Source organism: Episyrphus balteatus, chromosome 3, assembly GCF_945859705.1.
Source record: "Episyrphus balteatus chromosome 3, idEpiBalt1.1, whole genome shotgun sequence".
Taxonomy (NCBI): Eukaryota; Metazoa; Arthropoda; class Insecta; order Diptera; family Syrphidae; genus Episyrphus; species Episyrphus balteatus.
Genome location: NC_079136.1, coordinates 96,265,968 through 96,278,290, shown reverse-complemented (window position 1 = coordinate 96,278,290; position 12,323 = coordinate 96,265,968). Strand labels below are relative to the sequence as shown.

The window sequence follows — 12,323 nt, the reverse complement described above, 5'->3', positions numbered from 1 at the left end:
TTTAATGTGTGAACAACTTTGATTTAATGTGTGAACAACTTTGATTTAAAGTGTGCTACTTTGATTCAATCATTTTCCACTTTAGGCTAAAAATGTAGTGATTTTCCATTGATTCAAAGTGGTTTAGATTGATTTTACGTTGTTTTTTGGCTCAGTGTATTGGTGTTGACAGTTATATGGTTTAAAATGTGATTGATGATTGTGCCTTTTTTGTTTTCTTAGAAATACATTTCTGTACATTAAAATATTTTCAATTCCACGTATTAAGCTAATTAAAGACGTTCACAGGTGCACTATGCAGACCGCGAGAGAGTCCTTCGATTTGGGAAATAAAACCTCAAAAACTAGTTATTATTGTTTGGAGATATGTCAAGATCTTTATATTTCCTTCTACAACATTTATTTATGAAATAGTTTAACTGTTAATACCACTTGAAATCAATACTGTAACAATTTTAATAATTTTATGAAATCTATCAAGATTATATTCAAACCAAAAATAATAAACAAATGTTTACATACACATTATTTGAGGTAGTTGAACTCCAACCGCCTTTAAAATTTATATCAAACTCATAATCCTTACAATAATTAAAGTAATGGATGCCGAGTTTGGCCTTTAATTGACTTTCCCTCTTTCGATTAGTAAACAACAATTAAATGCTTATCATTGCCACCCAACAGTATTCAAAAGGAAAAACAAAAAATACAAGTAAAATACACATACAATGGTTTCTTTTTTTTTTCAACAAACAACACACCATCGATTTATATTGTTGAATTTCCCACAATTTAACTCAAGTTACTTCTGTGACTCGCAAAACCAAGCGAAGAGAATTCTATTCCATTTTTACTCGTATATTATTGAGCTCCCTTTTTGCAGGATAGACGCGACTATGGGAAAACGCTGCTGCTGATAAAATTTCCATGGAAAAATTGTGTTTCAAAACAAAAACAAAATGTAGAATCGAAATGAAATTCATCCTTCGTGCTTCGGCATAATTATGGTTTCGGCTAAGTTTTGCTCTCATTGCAATTTGTTTTCTGTATATGATGTACATACATCGTGTAAGCATTTTTAATTGCTACCAGGGTCGGATAAATCTATTTAAGTTTTCTGAGAGTTTGGGCGCCAATATTTGATACCATACATAAACTAGTGTTTAAATGTTTTCTTAATTTTAATTTTAATTTTAATTTTAATTTTAATTTTAATTTTAATTTTAATTTTAATTTTAATTTTAATTTTAATTTTAATTTTAATTTTAATTTTAATTTTAATTTTAATTTTAATTTTAATTTTAATTTTAATTTTAATTTTAATTTTAATTTTAATTTTAATTTTAATTTTAATTTTAATTTTAATTTTAATTTTAATTTTAATTTTAATTTTAATTTTAATTTTAATTTTAATTTTAATTTTAATTTTAATTTTAATTTTAATTTTAATTTTAATTTTAATTTTAATTTTAATTTTAATTTTAATTTTAATTTTAATTTTAATTTTAATTTTAATTTTAATTTTAATTTTAATTTTAATTTTAATTTTAATTTTAATTTTAATTTTAATTTTAATTTTAATTTTAATTTTAATTTTAATTTTAATTTTAATTTTAATTTTAATTTTAATTTTAATTTTAATTTTAATTTTAATTTTAATTTTAATTTTAATTTTAATTTTAATTTTAATTTTAATTTTAATTTTAATTTTAATTTTAATTTTAATTTTAATTTTAATTTTAATTTTAATTTTAATTTTAATTTTAATTTTAATTTTAATTTTAATTTTAATTTTAATTTTAATTTTAATTTTAATTTTAATTTTAATTTTAATTTTAATTTTAATTTTAATTTTAATTTTAATTTTAATTTTAATTTTAATTTTAATTTTAATTTTAATTTTAATTTTAATTTTAATTTTAATTTTAATTTTAATTTTAATTTTAATTCATATTTAAATATTATTGCAACAAGTCCAACACTGAACACCGTTATCCGTCCTGAATAGAAAACAAAAGTACTTAAAGAATCATCTACCTCGGAAATTTAATTACCTATCTACATCAGGAAACTTTTATTCAATCTTTGATTGCGTTGAGGATCAAACTCATCCCCCATCACTTCAAAACTATCCCGACCATCATCCACAGTCTGTATGATACGAAAAAAGCTAACCAATACCCTCCTCACATCATCTCATTTAATATGTTGTGTGTTAAATTCAATTAGTGCGGAATATCTTTTACCAAGGCAATTAAGTTTGTAATGCACTTTCACAGATTGCACTCAACTCAACACACATAACAAATCAACCCTATTTAGTGAAGCTTCGATTGCAATTTTACAAAAGAACTGTATTCCTTTTATATCACGTCTGTCTGTTGTTGTTTTTGTTGTTTTTCCTTTAGAAAAATTTAAACAACAAAAAAGAAAATGAACCAGAACTGCATTTGAGGTGAGTGTGACCAAGAGATAAAGGTTTTCACAAAGGATACCCATCTTTTGGCGTCACTGCAACCCTACTATCGCACGTTGGTCGTTGGTTGTGTTTTCTAAAAAAAAAAATAAGTTTTCAAAGAAAATAAAAGTAAAGATTAAAAAAAAAGTAACTAAGAAAATACAGATAGTTCGGTCAGTGATAGGTGTTTGGTGAATTAGGATCAACTTAAGTTAAAAAAAAAAAAAAATAAAAATACCGCACACGTTCTTTTATTCGTCTCATGGAAGCTACTTTCAATTTGAAATGAAATAATTTATTTGCGGGTGAATGGTAGATTCTTTGGAAATGCAATTCTTTGTGCAGTATTCTCACGATCTCAAAGGTATACATAAGAATAAAGTTTGGCTGTGAAAAATAAATAAGAAAGTATTAAGAGATTTCCTATCTACTTTAGCTGTCGAGTTTATTTTTTTATTTATACAGAGTCAAGTGGTGACCAAATGGATTTTTGTTAGGTACACAAAAAAGGTCAGGTCAGTGAATTGAAAAGCAATATTTTGACAATTCTTTTACAATGATAATGAAGAGAAGTATTTTTTTTTTTTTTTTTCAGTTTAAAGTGCCCTGACAGGTCAAATAGACTTTTTTGCCCAAGAAAATAAGAGTAGGTTCGGGGTGTTAGAAGCTTTTCAGTAATTATGTTACTTTTAAGTAATATATTTTTGTATATAAATGCAAAAATTCAATCAAAAAACTATCTAATATTTATTTTTAGGCACTATCCTAAAATCCAAAAATAAATCAACATTAGTTTATCCAGAGAAACAATTATGTTTTTTTTATATTATATGTTATATTTTTTTTTAAAGGGTGTTTTTTTTTAAGTGTTGAGTGATGTGTGAGAAAAGTATCATAACAGTTGACATAAATTTTGTTAATTTTTTAAATTTTATAAAAAGTTTGGTTTGTTATCAGAAGTTAGAATCTAAAAAGTCTACAAAATTATCTTGAGTGAAAGGGTGTTTTTTTTTACAGAAATGAAGAAGTGTGGCATTGGTACCATAAAAATTGGGACAAAAATGTTGCCCAAATGAAAATTTGCATAAATGTTTCATTAAAAACAGAAACCAAAAATCTTAAGTCTAATTTAGGTAAAAGGGTTTTTTTTTTGGGAAATGAGGAAAATCCGTGATGAGTCCGATAAAATCAATGGTATAAAATGTACTCTTACGAAATTTATTAAAAATGTTGTATTTTCCATGGGAAATACGATTAAAAAGTCTTTACATTTTTTCATGCGAAAGGGTGTTTTTTTTTTAATGTAGAGAAAATGTGGGTAAAAGGTTGTTTTTTTTTATTTTTGAAATGAATTTGTGTAAAAACGTTGCATTTGGGATAGAAAGCAAAAATAAATAGTTTTTATAATTAAAACAAAATTTAGGTTAAAGGGTGTTTTTTTTTCGAAGAAACAGTAAAATCTGTAATTGGCCCCAAAAAGCCAATTATTTATTTATTTTTGGTTTCGATGATAAATTAAACGTTAATACTTAAGTTTTTAGACGTTATACACGTTTTATTTTCTAATTTTATGTACTTTTTTACCTGTATACTAATAGGCAAGAAAAAATGAACATCTTTAAAAATTAATATCTGAGCAACCAAAAAAGATATTAACATTTTTTAAATGCAGTTTTAAAGAATAACATTTCTCCTAAAAATCAAGATCTTAACAAAGTTTAAAATAGTATTATTAACGGAGAAATTAACATTTACATCAGTAAGGGCATACCAAAGTAAGTGTTTTCTTATATCTTTTCATCAACATTAATTGGCATCAACTTGGCAGAGAGTTATTGTAAAACAATTTTTTTTTCTAAGAATATACCCAAGAATCACCCCTCAAAATACCATTATCTTATTCCGGGACAACCTGTATAAAAACAACAAGACAGACCTAGAGTCCGCTTCGAGGACCCTCATTTTGAAATAAATAAGTTTCATTTAAAATTAAACTTTCAAAAAAACAAAAATTCAGATACAAAATTAACTTTTTTCCTTTCTCATCGCACAATTATTATTATCGATTTTATTCAATAGCCTATACACCCACGGACATGGCTCAACTAAGGAAATAATTTTTGAGTGCCAATTTAATCCCACGTGTGACACGCAAACTTCATAACATTTAATTAGAGGGTAGTGACTTTAATACTACGTAGATATATAAATATATTTATAGGACCAACAACACAAAGACTTGACACTCTATATCTTTGTTATTGTGATATGTCCAATTAAACTTTGTATTTGACAAGCAGCAATACCGCCTGCTGATGGGCAAGGCTCCCACAGAGCATATAAATCTACATAAAACTCATTATTGACATAAATGAAAGCAATTAAATTCCATCATCAACAGAAGTACTTTATGTAGAAGTAAAATAGCGTAGCAGCAACAGTTATAATCATATTTATTTTTTTTTTGTCTCTTTATGTATAAACAAAAATAAAAATAAATATAAAAAAATTGTCAACAAAAACTGTATATAAATAAACAAATCTATAAAGTTAAAACAAATTAAATAATAATCAAATTTAAAACACTAAAACAATATTGAAATAAAATTACAAAAATAAAAATGAAAAAAAAAAAAAAATCAACAAAACAAATAAATTAAAACAAACTGACAGATGACAGATGCGGCTTCGTAATTAAATTAATTCATTTCATTTTAATTTATAGCGCATATTTTTGTGTACATATATAGACGAGGGCTTAAATTACTTTCACTGGCCTTGCAGTTGCACTGAAGTGCAGTATTTTACAATTGAACTGCTTAACTAAGTGCTAATTGATTAAATTTTAAAATTGATCATGGTACACACAATGCAAGTAACTAATAGGTTCGTTTGGTCAGTTGGTTCGGTGGTGGCTGGATGTCCAGATGTTCGATGGCTCGACAAATAATCGGGATTGTTTAATGCGTTTGTGGGTTCAAATTAATTGTATGTTGTTATTGTTTTTGACTCAACCAAACGAACAAACCAATCAATACCATAGCATCAGCTTTCTTTCTTATTTTCAACTAAAATAGTGGGACAAAAAAAAGTGAAAAATTCAAAAAATATTTCAGAGGTAAGAATTGTGAATTCCATTGAAGGAAAATTTCCGAACACTCATTTGTATTTTGAAGGTGGGTCACTACGGCGTATGCGAAACATTAATCAATTTTGTATTTATTCTTTAATGCAATTCGTAACCATTCATCGAAATCCACTGTAGGTTAAGCTATTATTTACGCACTTATCGATTGTGGCAATGAAGAAGACCAGTGTGGGAAGATTTATTTAAACAAATGAATTCGAGTGTAAAAGTATCTTTTATGATATTGAACGATTGACCCCTTTGGGCGCCAAATGAATGTCTACGACAAGTACAAAAAATGTACTCCCAAAGATACATTCAAATACATTTTCGAAAATTCGAAAGAAAAAAACAGAAAATAAACAACAAAAAAAAAACAACACAAATAAGTCTTTCACCCAAAGGGCTCTATATAAGAATCCCGACATTGAAATTATATAAATCCTTTTAAACATAAACTTGTATCTGACAGGAGTTAAAGAAATCCACTCTCCACCACACACAACAAAATAAAGTCCAACTACATTGATTCGTTCAACCAAAAGCTGATTTAGTTTTATTGTCGGCTTTTTATCATCGCTCGTTATCGTACCCGAATAGGGACTTTTTGGATTTATAGTCAAGTTTTTTTTTTCGTTTGTTATTTTGGGGTAGATGAGAATTTATCTTATTCATTTTGTATTGTATTGTATTGATGTGGTTATGTTGTTAGTTTGTTTGACCTTTTTCTTTGGCATTTTGATTCTATAGAAAAAAGAAAATCACGCAACTTTTCTATTACTTCAGAGGTCACTTTTTGTATTCTTTGAAACTTGAGATCTTTTTTAAAACTGTCAATTGAAATCAAACTGTTTACATAGAACAAATTTACATAGTTCATAAATATGTAACTTCTTGAGCGATAAGATTTTTAACGTTGAAACACTTAACACTAACAAAACTAAAAAGTTTAGTTTTCATCACTTAATTTACGGAAACACTAGCTTGTCGTTGTAAAAAAAATTATTTAGATTGTCATAAATTGAGATAAACTAAAGATTTTCGCATCTAATCCTCTCTGCTATATTTTTGTCATATTTTGTCTCTTCTAATTAATATATTTATATCGGCACTTGTTTTTATATAATGTATTTCTAATCCAACTTCTTTACCAAGTTATTATTTTTAAGTCAGATGCAAAAAAAACCTGTTCCACATGTTTCTCCTTCAATTACAATTACAATTACAATTACAATTACAATTACAATTACAATTACAATTACAATTACAATTACAATTACAATTACAATTACAATTACAATTACAATTACAATTACAATAACAATAACAATAACAATAACAATAACAATAACAATAACAATAACAATAACAATAACAATAACAATAACAATAACAATAACAATAACAATAACAATAACAATAACAATAACAATAACAATAACAATAACAATAACAATAACAATAACAATAACAATAACAATAACAATAACAATAACAATAACAATAACAATAACAATAACAATAACAATAACAATAACAATAACAATAACAAAAATAACAATAACAATAACAATAACAATAACAATAACAATAACAATAACAATAACAATAACAATAACAATAACAATAACAATAACAATAACAATAACAATAACAATAACAATAACAATAACAATAACAATAACAATAACAATAACAATAACAATAACAATAACAATAAACAATAACAATAACAATAACAATAACAATAACAATAACAATAACAAAACAATAACAATAACAATAACAATAACAATAACAATAACAATAACAATAACAATAACAATAACAATAACAATAACAATAACAATAACAATAACAATAACAATAACAATAACAATAACAATAACAATAACAATAACAATAACAATAACAATAACATAACAATAACAATAACAATAACAATAACAATAACAATAACAATAACAATAACAATAACAATAACAATAACAATAACAATAACAATAACAATAACAATAACAATAACAATAACAATAACAATAACAATAACAATAACAATAACAATAACAATAACAATAACAATAACAATAACAATAACAATAACAATAACAATAACAATAACAATAACAATAACAATAACAATAACAATAACAATAACAATAACAATAACAATAACAATAACAATAACAATAACAATAACAATAACAATAACAATAACAATAACAATAACAATAACAATAACAATAACAATAACAATAACAATAACAATAACAATAACAATAACAATAACAATAACAATAACAATAACAATAACAAAAACAATAACAATAACAATAACAATAACAATAACAATAACAATAACAATAACAATAACAATAACAATAACAATAACAATAACAATAACAATAACAATAACAATAACAATAACAATAACAATAACAATAACAATAACAATAACAATAACAATAACAATAACAATAACAATAAACAATAACAATAACAATAACAATAACAATAACAATAACAATAACAATAACAATAACAATAACAATAACAATAACAATAACATAACAATAACAATAACAATAACAATAACAATAACAATAACAATAACAATAACAATAACAATAACAATAACAATAACAATAACAATAACAATAACAATAACAATAACAATAACAATAACAATAACAATAACAATAACAATAACAATAACAATAACAATAACATAACAATAACAATAACAATAACAATAACAATAACAATAACAATAACAATAACAATAACAATAACAATAACAATAACAATAACAATAACAATAACAATAACAATAACAATAACAATAACAATAACAATAACAATAACAATAACAATAACAATAACAATAACAATAACAATAACAATAACAATAACAATAACAATAACAATAACAATAACAATAACAATAACAATAACAATAACAATAACAATAACAATAACAATAACAATAACAATAACAATAACAATAACAATAACAATAACAATAACAATAACAATAACAATAACAATAACAATAACAATAACAATAACAATAACAATAACAATAACAATAACAATAACAATAACAATAACAATAACAATAACAATAACAATAACAATAACAATAACAATAACATAACAATAACAATAACAATAACAATAACAATAACAATAACAATAACAATAACAATAACAATAACAATAACAATAACAATAACAATAACAATAACAATAACAATAACAATAACAATAACAATAACAATAACAATAACAATAACAATAACAATAACAATAACAATAACAATAACAATAACAATAACAATAACAATAACAATAACAATAACAATAACAATAACAATAACAATAACAATAACAATAACAATAAACAATAACAATAACAATAACAATAACAATAACAATAACAATAACAATAACAATAACAATAACAATAACAATAACAATAACAATAACAATAACAATAACAATAACAATAACAATAACAATAACAATAACAATAACAATAACAATAACAATAACAATAACAATAACAATAACAATAACAATAACAATAACAATAACAATAACAATAACAATAACAATAACAATAACAATAACAATAACAATAACAATAACAATAACAATAACAATAACAATAACAATAACAATAACAATAACAATAACAATAACAATAACAATAACAATAACAATAACAATAACAATAACAATAACAATAACAATAACAATAACAATAACAATAACAATAACAATAACAATAACAATAACAATAACAATAACAATAACAATAACAATAACAATAACAATAACAATAACAATAACAATAACAATAACAATAACAATAACAATAACAATTACAATAACAATAACAATAACAATAACAATAACAATAACAATAACAATAACAATAACAATAACAATAACAATAACAATTACAATAACAATAACAATTACAATTACAATTACAATAACAATAACAATAACAATAACAATAACAATAACAATAACAATTAACAATAACACAATTACAATTACAATTACAATTACAATTACAATTACAATTACAATTACAATTACAATTACAATTACAATTACAATTACAATAACAATAACAATAACAATAACAATAACAATAACAATAACAATAACAATAACAATTACAATAACAATAACAATAACAATAACAATAACAATTACAATATAACAATAACAATAACAATAACAATAACAATAACAATAACAATAACAATAACAATAACAATAACAATAACAATAACAATTACAATTACAATTACAATTACAATTACAATTACAATTACAATTACAATTACAATTACAATTACAATTACAATTACAATTACAATTACAATTACAATTACAATTACAATTACAATTACAATTACAATTACAATTACAATTACAATTACAATTACAATTACAATTACAATTACAATTACAATTACAATTACAATTACAATTACAATTACAATTACAATTACAATTACAATTACAATTACAATTACAATTACAATTACAATTACAATTACAATTACAATTACAATTACAATTACAATTACAATTACAATTACAATTACAATTACAATTACAATTACAATTACAATTACAATTACAATTACAATTACAATTACAATTACAATTACAATTACAATTACAATTACAATTACAATTACAATTACAATTACAATTACAATTACAATTACAATTACAATTATCGGCACTTGTTTTTATATAATGTATTTCTAATCCAACTTCTTTACCAAGTTATTATTTTTAAGTCAGATGCAAAAAAAACCTGTTCCACATGTTTCTCCTTCAATTACAATTACAATTACAATTACAATTACAATTACAATTACAATAACAATAACAATAACAATAACAATAACAATAACAATAACAATAACAATAACAATAACAATAACAATAACAATAACAATAACAATAACAATAACAATAACAATAACAATAACACTAACAATAACAATAACAATAACAATAACAATAACAATAACAATAACAATAACAATAACAATAACAATAACAATAACAATAACAATAACAATAACAATAACAATAACAATAACAATTACAATAACAATTACAATTACAATTACAATTACAATTACAATTACAATTACAATTACAATTACAATTACAATTACAATTACAATTACAATTACAATTACAATTACAATTACAATTACAATTACAATTACAATTACAATTACAATTACAATTACAATTACAATTACAATTACAATTACAATACAATTACAATTACAATTACAATTACAATTACAATTACAATTACAATTACAATTACAATTACAATTACAATTACAATTACAATTACAATTACAATTACAATTACAATTACAATTACAATTACAATTACAATTACAATTACAATTACAATTACAATTACAATTACAATTACAATTACAATTACAATTACAATTACAATTACAATTATCGGCACTTGTTTTTATATAATGTATTTCTAATCCAACTTCTTTACCAAGTTATTATTTTTAAGTCAGATGCAAAAAAAACCTGTTCCACATGTTTCTCCTTCAATTACAATTACAATTACAATTACAATTACAATTACAATTACAATAACAATAACAATAACAATAACAATAACAATAACAATAACAATAACAATAACAATAACAATAACAATAACAATAACAATAACAATAACAATAACAATAACAATAACAATAACAATAACAATAACAATAACAATAACAATAACAATAACAATAACAATAACAAAAACAATAACAATAACAATAACAATAACAATAACAATAACAATAAACAATAACAATAACAATAACAATAACAATAACAATAACAATAACAATAACAATAACAATAACAATACAATAACAATAACAATAACAATAACAATAACAATAACAATAACAATAACAATAACAATAACAATAACAATAACAATAACAATAACAATAACAATAACAATAACAATAACAATAACAATAACAATAACAATAACAATAACAATAACAATAACAATAACAATAACAATAACAATACAATAACAATAACAATAACAATAACAATAACAATAACAATAACAATAACAATAACAATAACAATAACAATAACAATAACAATAACAATAACAATAACAATAACAATAACAAGACAATAACAATAACAATAACAATAACAATAACAATAACAATAACAATAACAATAACAATAACAATAACAATAACAATAACAATAACAATAACAATAACAATAACAATAACAATAACAATAACAATAACAATAACAATAACAATAACAATAACAATAACAATAACAATAACAATAACAATAACAATAACAATAACAATAACAATAACAATAACAATAACAATAACAATAACAATAACAATAACAATAACAATTACAATTACAATTAACAAATACAATTACAATTACAATTACAATTACAATTACAATTACAATTACAATTACAATTACAATTACAATTTAAATTACAATTACAATTACAATTACAATAACAATTACAATTACAATTACAATTACAATTACAATTACAATTACAATTACAATTACAATTACAATTACAATTACAATTACAATTACAATTACAATTACAATTACAATTACAATTACAATTACAATTACAATTACAATTAC

The 12,323-nt window shown here is 22.0% G+C and overlaps 1 protein-coding gene and 2 pseudogenes across 6 annotated transcripts in view; 2 read left to right on the top strand and 1 right to left on the bottom strand.

The window, feature by feature from the left end:
- Positions 1 to 12,323, bottom strand: part of LOC129914753 (furin-like protease 1) — a 354,485-nt gene that overhangs the window by 209,964 nt on the left and 132,198 nt on the right. The window lies entirely within an intron of this gene.
- LOC129914757 (GATA zinc finger domain-containing protein 15-like) lies at positions 8,296 to 8,561 on the top strand (annotated as a pseudogene).
- Positions 8,804 to 12,049, top strand: LOC129915147 (probable serine/threonine-protein kinase clkA; annotated as a pseudogene).